Genomic DNA, 12,152 nt, shown 5'->3' on the forward strand with positions numbered 1-12,152 from the left:
TTGCTCCAATCTCAAGCAGTAATGGTGTGTTTGTGTATTGGGGGAAGAAGGTGAACAATGAAATTGGGCAAGAAAAAGTGAGACAGAGAGACGGAGTGAGGAGTTAAAAGGACGTTGCTTGATGAATGGGAGTGTGAGAGTGCGAAGCTGTGAGCAGCCCTGGTGGCTGCAAAAGCCTACTGCACCTGGTATTCCCAGGCGGTCTCCCATCCAAGTACTAACCAGGCCTGAGTCTGCTTAGCTTCCGAGATCAGACGAGATCGGGCGTTTTCAGACTAGTATGGCCGTAGGCACTTACACCCTGCATTTATGGTTCCTTAAAGGCACACAGTGCTGCATTTACAACAACTTGTTACCAGTCAATCATACTGCACTAAAGCATTTCTCTTTCCTTTGCCTTTCTATTCTCCCATCTCCATCTTTAGCTCCTCTACTTCACCCCCTACACACACACACACACCACACACCCACACCACACACACCCACACACGTTTATTACACAACAGGATCAACTCTTTCACACTCACTCCACTCCATTTCATGCCCATCCAAGCTGCTTTACAAATGAACTCCTTTACAAATTACAACCACAGCAACATACACACACCACAACGCTGTTTAGCCCCTACAACCTCTGCCTCCATTCAATCACATCATGGCTCAGCTCTCGCCCAACTTCATATGCAAGCCTCTGGCCCTTGGTACCTTTGCTTCACAAACATTTATCTCCCTCACATTTCAATTTAACAACTCATCCAGCATCCACTGCGCTTTGTCAGAAAACGCTTACTAAAACCCACCATCCTATGTGTGTGCACGACGGCTTCCTCACATCTCTACGCAACCCTCCGGCCCTAAGTCTCACGCTATGTCCCTTCATTCTACAATCCCCAACCAGTAGAAATAGTTTATCGTTATCTACCTTCTCTTTTCCTATTCATGTCTTCAAGACTTTCATCATACCCCCCATTAACATTCTCAATTCTACAGACCACAGGCCGAAATGATATGATCTCTCCTTCCATCTTGACCATGCAAGTCCAGGTATCATTCTTGTAAATCAGTATTCTACTCCTTTCAGAAGGTGTGCTGCCCAGATCCGCTCACAGTACTCCAAGTGGGGTCTATCTAACCAGGGTTTTGTAGAACTGCAGCATAACTTCAGCATCTTTCTACTTAGAAAGGACAGCAATCTGTTTGCTTTCTGGATTATTTTCTGTACGTGTCCGTGACATTTTAAAGATGTATGCACCTGAACCCCCAAGTCTCCTTGGACATGCACTTCATACCATCCAGGAAAATACCTTGATCTGTCCCTTCTTGATCCAAAAATGGATAGCCTCACTATTGCTTTCATTCAAATGCTTTTGCCACAGTTTTGCTCATTGACTTAATCTATCAATATCCCCTTGCAATTTTATGCTGTCATCTACACAGTCTACAATGCAGCCTAACTTTGTGTCATCCACAAATTATGATATATGACTTTCTGTGCCATTATCCATTTCCTTAATAAATAACATCAATAATTGAGGCCCGAACACAAGTCCTTGTGAGACACGACTGGTTACATCCTGCCAATTGTCTACCTATCCATTGTCTCTACTTTCTATCACCTGCCACTCAAACAATTTCCGAGCCATGTCAGGAATTTGCCCTCAATTCTGTTGGCTTCTACCTACTTAAGTGGACTTTGTCAAATTCCTTCTGGAAGTCCATGTAATCAACATCTATGGACATTATTCCCTGACAGCTCCCTTAGTCCCCTCTGCAATGAATTTGTCAGGCACGACCTACCTGTCATGTGGCTCTCCCTGATTAACTCAACAATGTTTGAGGTGCTCACTTATCCCATCCTTGATTATAGACTCCAACAAATTCCCTGCCATAGGTGCTCAGCTCCATGCTCTGCAATTCCCGACTTTTCCGAGTTCTCCACTCTAAAAAAGCGTGACTGACACGTGCAACAATCCAATCCGGAGGGACGACTCCTGTATCCTGGGAATTTTGAACGATGACAGTTAGGGCTTCTATGAGGCGCTTGTCTCCTTGTTTTAACACCCGCCGATGGAAACCGCCAAATCCCAGGCATTTGTCACCCTTTGATTCCAGTCATTTCCTCATTATCGATGTTTTACTCACCTTCATTTTATTCGGTTGTTTTTCCCGATCCATTTTTCATTTCATCGGGATTTCTGGCAAGCTATCCTCCTTTTCTACTGAAAATACCGAGGCAAAAGTAATGATGCAACATCTCTGCCATTTCCCCGGAGTCACTAACAATGCCCCACCTTCTCTTGACCACCCGCTTTCCCTTTAGGCCAGCGGAACAAATCTTCTTGATTTTGATGTCCCTGGAAATATTCCATTCAAAATTCCTTTTGGTAGCTCTTTTACACTGCTTTGTGTCTTTCCCGCTCTCTGTAACTTTCCCAATCAGCAGGATCTATGCTGAGATTTTTGTCAATGACTGTTTTCTTCTGTGAAGCCGAGCTTTCCCTCTCAGCGGGATCAACTGGTTTTCTATTGTCTTCAATGTTTCCTTAAACATTCTCCAGTCTTCTTCAGTTCTTTGAGCCATCAGCAGATTTTCCCACCTTATTGTGGACGGTCTCGGTCTCATCTCGTTCAAGGCGGCTTTACCGAACTCTCCAACTCCAGCAGCAGATGCATGCTTTGTACTTTCAAACACTACCTTGAACTGGGTCGCGTTATCATCGCTGTATGATAAGTGGCCACGCACGACTAGCTCACTCATTAAATCCAACTCATTACTCATTACTAAATCCAGGAGGCATTCAGGACATAATGCAGTAAGAAACAGTCCTGGCAATACACCAGACATGCACTACCTTTCTGACAAATGCTTGACTACATCTCTAAATCTCTGTGCACATTAAAATCCCTCAGGTGTAGTACTCTGGCTTTGTTACATATTACCTAGTTTTCTGCATTTTTACCATCTAGGACTCAGAGATGCTACCAGGCGGTCTGTACATAACACCTATTACAATTTTAGGCATTCGACTATTCCTCAGTTGCACCCACACGGTCTCCACTGAATGCATTCCCTTCATTATGTCCTCTCTCATCATTGAAAGAATTTTGTTTCTAATCACGGAGGCCACTCCACCATCTCTGCCATTTTCCATATCCGTCCTTTACCACTATCCTATAACCTCGGTCAGGTTATTAGGACAGATGTTAGGGGTAGATTCTTCACTCAGCGGGTTGTGAGTTCATGGAATGCCCTGCCCGTATCAGTGGTGAACTCTCCTTCTTTATGGTCATTTAAGCGGGCATTGGATAGGCATGTGGAAGTTATTGGGCTAGTATAGGTTAGGTAGGATTCGGTCGGCGCAACATCGAGGGCCGAAGGGCCTGTACTGCGCTGTATCCTTCCATGTTCTATGTTCTTCACAATTATCCTTCTGGGGATCACCTTTTGCTTTGCTCAATCTGCAGCACACTCTCCGTGGTCAATATCTCACGCCAGAGTGCTCCACCATTCAAACTGATTACCATCGATCCACCTCAACTGCACCTCCCTTCCAGAATTCCCTGAGATATCAAAACTCCATCCACTGACCCTTAAGTATCCTCAACAGTAGAACACACACCACTCTCTGGAGAATATCATTCTAAAGATTAACAACACAATAACTGCCGAAAGTTCGCCTCATCTCAGTCTGAGATGATAGGAAATACAGTCTGAAAATCCAAGTCATTGGCACCTATTGCTTCTGCTTTATCCACCCGACTGTTAATGAACACAACATTTTCTTGCATTTAGTCCAACATGAGTTTCCTTTTCTCAAAGCATCTTGACAGTGTCTTCAAATAGTATGATTATCTTAGTGCACAGTTAAGATTTCTAAAGTAATATCCTTATTCACTAATGTCCTTCTGTCTTCCTTAAATGTCAGGGGCTACTCCTCTTTCCAAATTCCACCTTACTGTTGTTAATAGTCTGCACTCTGGAAATGTTATTCCTTTACCTTGGTCATCTTGTAACTAAGGCACGGTGATGTCAATTAGATCGAACCATTCATCTCCATTTGTACCATTGTTAGGGCGATCTTTTTGTGAAGTCTTCGCCTGTTCAGATAATAAGCCTTGATTTTTGTACCTGGCAAATACTCACTCTTTGCACTTATCTTATTATTTGTCGCTGATGTGTAATAATCATCATTACAAGGATTGAACTTGCTGTGTTTGCTGACCCATTCTTCCTGCCTTAACCATATCGATACACCGTTGTATGAACTCGACTGGTGAGTGCAGATATTGTCAAACTCCCTTCACCTGACAAGCCCTCACCACAACGTTGTTGCTTTCAGGCCCTATCCACACCACTAGTTAGACGGTTGTTAGAAAACAGGGGAACGCTGACATCGATCAGGGAAGTGTGATCCTCGTAAGTGAGGCATCAATTGACAAAAACCACCGTTTGTGCTCTTCAATAAAACACTTGCTGCTCTGGTGTTCCTGGTGCGTTTGCTCCAATCTCAAGCAGTAATGGTGTGTTTGTGTATTGGGGGAAGAAGGTGAACAATGAAATTGGGCAAGAAAAAGTGAGACAGAGAGACGGAGTGAGGAGTTAAAAGGACGTTGCTTGATGAATGGGAGTGTGAGAGTGCGAAGCTGTGAGCAGCTCCTGGTGGCTGCAAAAGCCTACTGCACCTGGTATTCCCAGGCGGTCTCCCATCCAAGTACTAACCAGGCCTGAGTCTGCTTAGCTTCCGAGATCAGACGAGATCGGGCGTTTTCAGACTAGTATGGCCGTAGGCACTTACACCCTGCATTTATGGTTCCTTAAAGGCACACAGTGCTGCATTTACAACAACTTGTTACCAGTCAATCATACTGCACTAAAGCATTTCTCTTTCCTTTGCCTTTCTATTCTCCCATCTCCATCTTTAGCTCCTCTACTTCACCCCCTACACACACACACACACCACACACCCACACCACACACACCCACACACGTTTATTACACAACAGGATCAACTCTTTCACACTCACTCCACTCCATTTCATGCCCATCCAAGCTGCTTTACAAATGAACTCCTTTACAAATTACAACCACAGCAACATACACACACCACAACGCTGTTTAGCCCCTACAACCTCTGCCTCCATTCAATCACATCATGGCTCAGCTCTCGCCCAACTTCATATGCAAGCCTCTGGCCCTTGGTACCTTTGCTTCACAAACATTTATCTCCCTCACATTTCAATTTAACAACTCATCCAGCATCCACTGCGCTTTGTCAGAAAACGCTTACTAAAACCCACCATCCTATGTGTGTGCACGACGGCTTCCTCACATCTCTACGCAACCCTCCGGCCCTAAGTCTCACGCTATGTCCCTTCATTCTACAATCCCCAACCAGTAGAAATAGTTTATCGTTATCTACCTTCTCTTTTCCTATTCATGTCTTCAAGACTTTCATCATACCCCCCATTAACATTCTCAATTCTACAGACCACAGGCCGAAATGATATGATCTCTCCTTCCATCTTGACCATGCAAGTCCAGGTATCATTCTTGTAAATCAGTATTCTACTCCTTTCAGAAGGTGTGCTGCCCAGATCCGCTCACAGTACTCCAAGTGGGGTCTATCTAACCAGGGTTTTGTAGAACTGCAGCATAACTTCAGCATCTTTCTACTTAGAAAGGACAGCAATCTGTTTGCTTTCTGGATTATTTTCTGTACGTGTCCGTGACATTTTAAAGATGTATGCACCTGAACCCCCAAGTCTCCTTGGACATGCACTTCATACCATCCAGGAAAATACCTTGATCTGTCCCTTCTTGATCCAAAAATGGATAGCCTCACTATTGCTTTCATTCAAATGCTTTTGCCACAGTTTTGCTCATTGACTTAATCTATCAATATCCCCTTGCAATTTTATGCTGTCATCTACACAGTCTACAATGCAGCCTAACTTTGTGTCATCCACAAATTATGATATATGACTTTCTGTGCCATTATCCATTTCCTTAATAAATAACATCAATAATTGAGGCCCGAACACAAGTCCTTGTGAGACACGACTGGTTACATCCTGCCAATTGTCTACCTATCCATTGTCTCTACTTTCTATCACCTGCCACTCAAACAATTTCCGAGCCATGTCAGGAATTTGCCCTCAATTCTGTTGGCTTCTACCTACTTAAGTGGACTTTGTCAAATTCCTTCTGGAAGTCCATGTAATCAACATCTATGGACATTATTCCCTGACAGCTCCCTTAGTCCCCTCTGCAATGAATTTGTCAGGCACGACCTACCTGTCATGTGGCTCTCCCTGATTAACTCAACAATGTTTGAGGTGCTCACTTATCCCATCCTTGATTATAGACTCCAACAAATTCCCTGCCATAGGTGCTCAGCTCCATGCTCTGCAATTCCCGACTTTTCCGAGTTCTCCACTCTAAAAAAGCGTGACTGACACGTGCAACAATCCAATCCGGAGGGACGACTCCTGTATCCTGGGAATTTTGAACGATGACAGTTAGGGCTTCTATGAGGCGCTTGTCTCCTTGTTTTAACACCCGCCGATGGAAACCGCCAAATCCCAGGCATTTGTCACCCTTTGATTCCAGTCATTTCCTCATTATCGATGTTTTACTCACCTTCATTTTATTCGGTTGTTTTTCCCGATCCATTTTTCATTTCATCGGGATTTCTGGCAAGCTATCCTCCTTTTCTACTGAAAATACCGAGGCAAAAGTAATGATGCAACATCTCTGCCATTTCCCCGGAGTCACTAACAATGCCCCACCTTCTCTTGACCACCCGCTTTCCCTTTAGGCCAGCGGAACAAATCTTCTTGATTTTGATGTCCCTGGAAATATTCCATTCAAAATTCCTTTTGGTAGCTCTTTTACACTGCTTTGTGTCTTTCCCGCTCTCTGTAACTTTCCCAATCAGCAGGATCTATGCTGAGATTTTTGTCAATGACTGTTTTCTTCTGTGAAGCCGAGCTTTCCCTCTCAGCGGGATCAACTGGTTTTCTATTGTCTTCAATGTTTCCTTAAACATTCTCCAGTCTTCTTCAGTTCTTTGAGCCATCAGCAGATTTTCCCACCTTATTGTGGACGGTCTCGGTCTCATCTCGTTCAAGGCGGCTTTACCGAACTCTCCAACTCCAGCAGCAGATGCATGCTTTGTACTTTCAAACACTACCTTGAACTGGGTCGCGTTATCATCGCTGTATGATAAGTGGCCACGCACGACTAGCTCACTCATTAAATCCAACTCATTACTCATTACTAAATCCAGGAGGCATTCAGGACATAATGCAGTAAGAAACAGTCCTGGCAATACACCAGACATGCACTACCTTTCTGACAAATGCTTGACTACATCTCTAAATCTCTGTGCACATTAAAATCCCTCAGGTGTAGTACTCTGGCTTTGTTACATATTACCTAGTTTTCTGCATTTTTACCATCTAGGACTCAGAGATGCTACCAGGCGGTCTGTACATAACACCTATTACAATTTTAGGCATTCGACTATTCCTCAGTTGCACCCACACGGTCTCCACTGAATGCATTCCCTTCATTATGTCCTCTCTCATCATTGAAAGAATTTTGTTTCTAATCACGGAGGCCACTCCACCATCTCTGCCATTTTCCATATCCGTCCTTTACCACTATCCTCTAACCTCGGTCAGGTTATTAGGACAGATGTTAGGGGTAGATTCTTCACTCAGCGGGTTGTGAGTTCATGAATGCCCTGCCCGTATCAGTGGTGAACTCTCCTTCTTTATGGTCATTTAAGCGGGCATTGGATAGGCATGTGGAAGTTATTGGGCTAGTATAGGTTAGGTAGGATGCGGTCGGCGCAACATCGAGGGCCGAAGGGCCTGTACTGCGCTGTATCCTTCCATGTTCTATGTTCTTCACAATTATCCTTCTGGGGATCACCTTTTGCTTTGCTCAATCTGCAGCACACTCTCCGTGGTCAATATCTCACGCCAGAGTGCTCCACCATTCAAACTGATTACCATCGATCCACCTCAACTGCACCTCCCTTCCAGAATTCCCTGAGATATCAAAACTCCATCCACTGACCCTTAAGTATCCTCAACAGTAGAACACACACCACTCTCTGGAGAATATCATTCTAAAGATTAACAACACAATAACTGCCGAAAGTTCGCCTCATCTCAGTCTGAGATGATAGGAAATACAGTCTGAAAATCCAAGTCATTGGCACCTATTGCTTCTGCTTTATCCACCCGACTGTTAATGAACACAACATTTTCTTGCATTTAGTCCAACATGAGTTTCCTTTTCTCAAAGCATCTTGACAGTGTCTTCAAATAGTATGATTATCTTAGTGCACAGTTAAGATTTCTAAAGTAATATCCTTATTCACTAATGTCCTTCTGTCTTCCTTAAATGTCAGGGGCTACTCCTCTTTCCAAATTCCACCTTACTGTTGTTAATAGTCTGCACTCTGGAAATGTTATTCCTTTACCTTGGTCATCTTGTAACTAAGGCACGGTGATGTCAATTAGATCGAACCATTCATCTCCATTTGTACCATTGTTAGGGCGATCTTTTTGTGAAGTCTTCGCCTGTTCAGATAATAAGCCTTGATTTTTGTACCTGGCAAATACTCACTCTTTGCACTTATCTTATTATTTGTCGCTGATGTGTAATAATCATCATTACAAGGATTGAACTTGCTGTGTTTGCTGACCCATTCTTCCTGCCTTAACCATATCGATACACCGTTGTATGAACTCGACTGGTGAGTGCAGATATTGTCAAACTCCCTTCACCTGACAAGCCCTCACCACAACGTTGTTGCTTTCAGGCCCTATCCACACCACTAGTTAGACGGTTGTTAGAAAACAGGGGAACGCTGACATCGATCAGGGAAGTGTGATCCTCGTAAGTGAGGCATCAATTGACAAAAACCACCGTTTGTGCTCTTCAATAAAACACTTGCTGCTCTGGTGTTCCTGGTGCGTTTGCTCCAATCTCAAGCAGTAATGGTGTGTTTGTGTATTGGGGAAGAAGGTGAACAATGAAATTGGGCAAGAAAAGTGAGACAGAGAGACGGAGTGAGGAGTTAAAAGGACGTTGCTTGATGAATGGGAGTGTGAGAGTGCGAAGCTGTGAGCAGCTCCTGGTGGCTGCAAAAGCCTACTGCACCTGTATTCCCAGGCGGTCTCCCATCCAAGTACTAACCAGGCCTGAGTCTGCTTAGCTTCCGAGATCAGACGAGATCGGCGTTTTCAGACTAGTATGGCCGTAGGCACTTACACCCTGCATTTATGGTTCCTTAAAGGCACACAGTGCTGCATTTACAACAACTTGTTACCAGTCAATCATACTGCACTAAAGCATTTCTCTTTCCTTTGCCTTTCTATTCTCCCATCTCCATCTTTAGCTCCTCTACTTCACCCCTACACACACACACACACCACACACCCACACCCACCACACACCCACACACGTTTATTACACAACAGGATCAACTCTTTCACACTCACTCCACTCCATTTCATGCCCATCCAAGCTGCTTTACAAATGAACTCCTTTACAAATTACAACCACAGCAACATACACACACCACAACGCTGTTTAGCCCCTACAACCTCTGCCTCCATTCAATCACATCATGGCTCAGCTCTCGCCCAACTTCATATGCAAGCCTCTGGCCCTTGGTACCTTTGCTTCACAAACATTTATCTCCCTCACATTTCAATTTAACAACTCATCCAGCATCCACTGCGCTTTGTCAGAAAACGCTTACTAAAACCCACCATCCTATGTGTGTGCACGACGGCTTCCTCACATCTCTACGCAACCCTCCGGCCCTAAGTCTCACGCTATGTCCCTTCATTCTACAATCCCCAACCAGTAGAAATAGTTTATCGTTATCTACCTTCTCTTTCCTATTCATGTCTTCAAGACTTTCATCATACCCCCCATTAACATTCTCAATTCTACAGACCACAGGCCGAAATGATATGATCTCTCCTTCCATCTTGACCATGCAAGTCCAGGTATCATTCTTGTAAATCAGTATTCTACTCCTTTCAGAAGGTGTGCTGCCCAGATCCGCTCACAGTACTCCAAGTGGGGTCTATCTAACCAGGGTTTTGTAGAACTGCAGCATAACTTCAGCATCTTTCTACTTAGAAAGGACAGCAATCTGTTTGCTTTCTGGATTATTTTCTGTACGTGTCCGTGACATTTTAAAGATGTATGCACCTGAACCCCCAAGTCTCCTTGGACATGCACTTCATACCATCCAGGAAAATACCTTGATCTGTCCCTTCTTGATCCAAAAATGGATAGCCTCACTATTGCTTTCATTCAAATGCTTTTGCCACAGTTTTGCTCATTGACTTAATCTATCAATATCCCCTTGCAATTTTATGCTGTCATCTACACAGTCTACAATGCAGCCTAACTTTGTGTCATCCACAAATTATGATATATGACTTTCTGTGCCATTATCCATTTCCTTAATAAATAACATCAATAATTGAGGCCCGAACACAAGTCCTTGTGAGACACGACTGGTTACATCCTGCCAATTGTCTACCTATCCATTGTCTCTACTTTCTATCACCTGCCACTCAAACAATTTCCGAGCCATGTCAGGAATTTGCCCTCAATTCTGTTGGCTTCTACCTACTTAAGTGGACTTTGTCAAATTCCTTCTGGAAGTCCATGTAATCAACATCTATGGACATTATTCCCTGACAGCTCCCTTAGTCCCCTCTGCAATGAATTTGTCAGGCACGACCTACCTGTCATGTGGCTCTCCCTGATTAACTCAACAATGTTTGAGGTGCTCACTTATCCCATCCTTGATTATAGACTCCAACAAATTCCCTGCCATAGGTGCTCAGCTCCATGCTCTGCAATTCCCGACTTTTCCGAGTTCTCCACTCTAAAAAAGCGTGACTGACACGTGCAACAATCCAATCCGGAGGGACGACTCCTGTATCCTGGGAATTTTGAACGATGACAGTTAGGGCTTCTATGAGGCGCTTGTCTCCTTGTTTTAACACCCGCCGATGGAAACCGCCAAATCCCAGGCATTTGTCACCCTTTGATTCCAGTCATTTCCTCATTATCGATGTTTTACTCACCTTCATTTTATTCGGTTGTTTTTCCCGATCCATTTTTCATTTCATCGGGATTTCTGGCAAGCTATCCTCCTTTTCTACTGAAAATACCGAGGCAAAAGTAATGATGCAACATCTCTGCCATTTCCCCGGAGTCACTAACAATGCCCACCTTCTCTTGACCACCCGCTTTCCCTTTAGGCCAGCGGAACAAATCTTCTTGATTTTGATGTCCCTGGAAATATTCCATTCAAAATTCCTTTTGGTAGCTCTTTTACACTGCTTTGTGTCTTTCCGCTCTCTGTAACTTTCCCAATCAGCAGGATCTATGCTGAGATTTTTGTCAATGACTGTTTTCTTCTGTGAAGCCGAGCTTTCCCTCTCAGCGGGATCAACTGGTTTTCTATTGTCTTCAATGTTTCCTTAAACATTCTCCAGTCTTCTTCAGTTCTTTGAGCCATCAGCAGATTTTCCCACCTTATTGTGGACGGTCTCGGTCTCATCTCGTTCAAGGCGGCTTTACCGAACTCTCCAACTCCAGCAGCAGATGCATGCTTTGTACTTTCAAACACTACCTTGAACTGGGTCGCGTTATCATCGCTGTATGATAAGTGGCCACGCACGACTAGCTCACTCATTAAATCCAACTCATTACTCATTACTAAATCCAGGAGGCATTCAGGACATAATGCAGTAAGAAACAGTCCTGGCAATACACCAGACATGCACTACCTTTCTGACAAATGCTTGACTACATCTCTAAATCTCTGTGCACATTAAAATCCCTCAGGTGTAGTACTCTGGCTTTGTTACATATTACCTAGTTTTCTGCATTTTTACCATCTAGGACTCAGAGATGCTACCAGGCGGTCTGTACATAACACCTATTACAATTTTAGGCATTCGACTATTCCTCAGTTGCACCCACACGGTCTCCACTGAATGCATTCCCTTCATTATGTCCTCTCTCATCATTGAAAGAATTTTGTTTCTAATCACGGAGGCCACTCCACCATCTCTGCCATTTTCCATATCCGTCCTTT

General features: G+C 43.9%; 3 non-coding genes across 3 annotated transcripts; all 3 read right to left on the bottom strand.

The window, feature by feature from the left end:
- Positions 1 to 173: 173 nt before the first annotated feature.
- Positions 174 to 292, bottom strand: LOC132830643 (5S ribosomal RNA). The gene has a single exon (XR_009646421.1). It is a non-coding gene; the product is annotated as a 5S ribosomal RNA (ribosomal RNA).
- Positions 293 to 4,671: 4,379 nt separating this feature from the next.
- On the bottom strand, positions 4,672 to 4,790 carry LOC132830644 (5S ribosomal RNA). Its single transcript, XR_009646422.1, has one exon. It is a non-coding gene; the product is annotated as a 5S ribosomal RNA (ribosomal RNA).
- Positions 4,791 to 9,166: 4,376 nt separating this feature from the next.
- On the bottom strand, positions 9,167 to 9,283 carry LOC132830656 (5S ribosomal RNA). Its single transcript, XR_009646434.1, has one exon. It is a non-coding gene; the product is annotated as a 5S ribosomal RNA (ribosomal RNA).
- Between the last annotated feature and the right edge of the window lie 2,869 nt (positions 9,284 to 12,152).

Source organism: Hemiscyllium ocellatum, chromosome 31, assembly GCF_020745735.1.
Source record: "Hemiscyllium ocellatum isolate sHemOce1 chromosome 31, sHemOce1.pat.X.cur, whole genome shotgun sequence".
Classification (NCBI taxonomy): Eukaryota; Metazoa; Chordata; class Chondrichthyes; order Orectolobiformes; family Hemiscylliidae; genus Hemiscyllium; species Hemiscyllium ocellatum.